The sequence below is a fragment of the Pan paniscus genome, chromosome 14 (assembly GCF_029289425.2).
Source record: "Pan paniscus chromosome 14, NHGRI_mPanPan1-v2.0_pri, whole genome shotgun sequence".
Taxonomy (NCBI): Eukaryota; Metazoa; Chordata; class Mammalia; order Primates; family Hominidae; genus Pan; species Pan paniscus.
Genome location: NC_073263.2, coordinates 23584104 through 23589006, shown reverse-complemented (window position 1 = coordinate 23589006; position 4903 = coordinate 23584104).

Sequence of the window (4903 nt, the reverse complement as noted above, 5' to 3'; positions counted from 1 at the left end):
CACCATGTCTCAACATAGAAGGGGCCAGGGAACTCTATTAACTGTAATTTTAAAATTAAATGTTAAATTTAAATATATATAATGGGATTGAAGCCTTTCTACAAGAGCACTAATCCCATTCCTGAAGGCTCCACCCTCATGACCTAGTCACCACCCAAAGGACCTAACTCCCATCATCGTATTAGGGGTTAGGATTCAACACATGCGCTTCTAGGGGACGAAAACATTGAGTCTCCACCATTCTAATACAGAATAGAAAGCATATCGTAAGCAACCAAAAACTTTACACAGCCACAATTAGTAATACAAAGAGCACACTTTTTTTTTCTTCTGGGAACATCCAATATGCCCTCACTCAGAAACAAGCTGCTCTTACTTTATATAAATAGATATAAATTGAAATGTATATAGACACACACACAAACAAATCTAACAAGGTTAGCTCTTTCTTTTTAGAAAATCAAATTGAGAGAGAGAGGGAACAAAAACAAATGCACTAAAAGCAGCAAGAGGTAATACTTGGTACTCAAACAGCAAGAAAGAGAAAAAAAGCAATATAAGTACTCAACAAAAATAGCATCTGCAGCAACAATAAAAACCCAGAGTGCTGTATAGTGCTGATAGTTATTGAACACATATTCATATCTTTGGAATAACAGAACACATTCTATTCAATAGCTATTATTTTGTCAGTCAGAACAGGGAACAGACGGCCCCTTGTGAGCGTCTGTGGAACAAATGTCAGTGACAATGGCAACTCTGAGTCCACAAGAAGAAGTGAGATTGTCCACTTCATTACCTTTAAAAAGGCATGGGAGCAGGAGAACTATTTAGACATAACACTCCCCAAAAAGTTTTCAAGAGTTTTCTTCTTAAGGTGATGGTAAACTTTATGTGAAAATCCCCTTTTCTAGGAATGCTGTCAAAATGAAAGATTATTGTGGTTTATTCTAGAAATGTGAAGTTAATGTTTAAAAATCAATCATCGTGTCCAGGCGTGGTGGCTCATGCCTGTAATCCAAGCACTTTGGGAGGCCGAGGCAGGTGGATCACCTGAGGTCAGGAGTTCAAGGCCAGCCTGGCCACTATGGTGAAATCCCATTCTACTAAAACTACAAACATTAGCCGGGCGTGGTGGTGGGTGTTCCTGTAGTCCCAGCTACTCAGAAGGCTGAGGCAGGAGAATTGCTTGAACCCAGGAGGTGGAGACTGCAGTTAGCTGAGATCATACCATTGCAATCCACACTGGGCAACAGAGCAAGACTCTGTCTCAAATAATAAAATAAAATGAAAATAAAATCAATCAACGTAATTCATCATATTAATAAAAGAGAAGAACCATATGATCTTCTAGGTAATACTGAAAAAATAATTTATATAATTTGAGATCTGGTCATAAATAAGCAAAAACTCAGTACACTGGGAATAAATGAAGCATATTTACAAAAAAAACTAGAAAATCATCATGTTGTTTAATGGTGAAATATTGAATGATTTCCCTGTCAATTAGGAATAAGAAAAGGAAATCCATGATCACCTTTTTCTCTTCTTTTTTTTTAACAGGGTCTTGCTCTGATGCCCTGGCTAGAATGCAGTGGTGTGATCACAACTCACTGCAACCTCCACCTCCCGGAGGTAACAGCTTGCAAACATTCACGAAATAACAAAAGACTAGATATAAAAATTCTCCTTTGGGATGTTTAAAAATCCCCAAATTGATCCCATGAGTATATTTACTCTCATTACAAATATATTTATCTATAACTGATCCTTAAAATTACAAATAAGCACCAAACAGATTTGTTGCTTTTCTGCCTTTTAAAGTGTGTAGAGCAGCAAGCTTTCCTGAGAGCACGAGGCAGCCTTTAATTGAAGGTGCTAGCTTCAAAGCACCATCTACTATGATTTGGGATCACAGGAACATGGGTATACAAATGGCACCAAGGTCCAGAAAACGTGCCTGGGTCCAAAAAAAGGGGAGGCTCTTTGCAAGTCAAAGATAAAAGAAAAAGTAGCATCATCTCAGACTGCTGACCCTGAGTATCCAGCTACAGCATTACAACAACTTGTGAGATTAGCTCCTAAAAGAGAAGTAGACTTGTCCCAATAGAGTCTGTTAAAGTTCTTACTAACTAGAGAAGCCACAAGTAACAGTAAACTGATATTTTATTAAAGTGACTGCTATATGGAAGTAAATATCTAAATGTTTTAACATGTTTTACCTGTCATGTAAATTAATTTTCACAAGCCCGATTCAATTAGCTCATCATAATTCCTAGGTTTATTTACCCCAGTTCAGCTCATCTTGACTTAGATTCTTGGACCATTCTTCCGAACTATTTATTTCATTATAAAGTTCCTTTTAAACAATTGTAAACTATTCATAATAATAAAGAATTATCTTGCACCAGGAGGTTGAGGATGCAGTGAGCTACTATGATTGTGCCACTGCACTCCAGCCTGGGTGACAGAGAGTAACACCATCTCAAACCTTTTTTTTTAAAAAGTGATTAACTCACAACTGAGAAAATAAAAGGAAAATGTCATTATTGTGTTAGAATAGAGAGTAAGAATATAGACACCTGTTCTTCCATATAGACCAGACAGCTCAATACCATTTCACTCAAAGAAGAAAAAAGGGGGGGGAAATGGTAGGTGTGGGGGCACAGAGGGCAGAGTATTGAAGCCTTTTACTGAAATGACTCCAAAGTTCAGTGTGGAAGTAAAGTTTCTACATTTAAAAACTTTACATAAATTATATGAATTACAATTTTCATAAAAGTCAAAATGAAAGGTTCTGCATAGGATGAAAGATATGCCTAAGCAACATTTCATATTTGTACAAGGCCATTGAATGCCACAGATACTAGTAACACATACAAAGCTTAAGTCTATGGGAGACTGAACAAAGATTTCAGTCTGGTATTCTGTAAGTCCAAGATTGTAAACTACTCTTATTCTACAAAAGCTGTAATGATGTAATAGAATTTTTATTTTTTAAGAATTGAGACGAGGCTGGGTGCAGTGGCTCACATCTGTAATCCAGCACTTTAGGAGGCCAAGGTGGGTGGATCATCTGAGGTTAGGAGTTCGAGACCAGCCTGACCAACATGGGGAAACCCCATCTCTACTAAAAATACAAAAATTAGCCAGGCGTGGTGGTGTGTGCCTGTAATTCCAGCTACAAGGAAGGCTGAAGCAGGAGAATTGCTTGAACCCAGGAGGTGGAGGCTGCAGTGAGCTGAGACCACGCCTCAGCAACAGAGCAAGACTCTGTCTCAAAAAAAATAAAATAAAAAAAAGCAAAAACCTTTTATACCCCTTTTGAATTTAGTCAACGTTCACACACAGATTTTCTTTTGCAAGATTAATGTTTTAGAAACCTTCCATAACTTGTTTAAACCATTTTATCTAGTTCAAAGCAATCTAACTCCAGGAAAAAAGAATTTACATTTTGATGACATTTGCATTTTACCAATAATCTTTGTTTTTATTTCTCAAAGATTAAAGTCACATGAACCAAAAGGTACCATAGCTTTTTTTACCCTTTAAAAATATTTGATGCTAGTGATTACCCTTCTTAGGGTCAACTAATTGGAGCTTTTCATAGACATCACACACACAACACATGTATAACTACACAGAAGATCCAGTAGCTATAGGATTTCTCATTTGCCAATCTCCCAGTTGGATTACTGGCCCCTAGGTGGAGCCCTTTAAGAGCAAGACTAGGAAAGCATGCAGTTTCTAGGGACCTAATAAACAGGTATAGCTGGAAGACAAAAACAGATTTTTGAGAGGGATTTTTCCTCCTCTAATTCCTGGGGCTCCATGAGGAAAACAGAGGTCTCTCCCACAGTGGAATCCATGGCAACTTTTCTGTTTTTTTCCAAGGAGTCCCAGGCCATGAGAAATTATCTTAGGGCCTCTCATACGTGCATTAAAAGTGGCAAGGCAAAATGGAGAACAATAATTCAGTTGATTGAGGAAAAACCTTTCTCCAGCAAAACAAGATCCAGGAAGAGAAAAACATAAAGGCCTTTTAAACATACCTGTAACTTGGATATTCCCTTTTAATTAAGCTGAGCACTCTTTAAGAAAAGCCTTTTAAATTCCTTATTACCTGACTTTAGTCACGCCACGTGGCCAATATTTCTGACTTTCAAGCTTTACCAAAAGTAACCTCGTAGATGTTCAGAGAAAGGAAAATTCAAGGTGATTTGTGGAGGGGAAGAGAATCAACAAATGGCAAAGGTCAAGCAGATATCAAACCAGAAAGGTCTCATTCCCTAAGTCAGGACTGCACCCAGGCCACCACTGTAAAATGGCAGAGGCTAAAACAGAACATTGCCACCTGGTTACAGGTCACACTCCCAAGGAGGTTGGTTAAACAAGGTGGAGGGCTGCAGCAAAGGTTTGCCATTGCCCAGTTTGCCAGGCTGGCTTCAATAGCAGGCCTATGGATGGAGTCCTGGGCCTACATCACATCCTAAGATGCCCCTCTTCTCTGATAGAACCATACATACAAAAGTCTTTCAAAGCACACCAGATTGGCTACGGCTTGACCAACTTCACAAATCCTTTTTCATAATTAAAACTTTACTGAGAATATAAACAGTGATAGTTGTCACCCTGGCCTGGTTAAACATCTTTTCTCCACACCATCAGCAGTTAACACAGCCCTGCATTTTAAGCTGTTTGGAAACTATCAAGGGGAGACTCAGCTACCAAGCCAAGAGATAAGGCTCTGTTGTGCAGAGCTTCTTGTGAAAATGTAACAACCACTAGCAAGTTTTCCTAACTACTGAGATAGGCAGGCCTATCCCTTAAAGGAGTAAAACATATTTTACTTCTAAAGAGCTCTTGGCCTGAGCAAATCTAAGGAACACCTACTACATGCCTC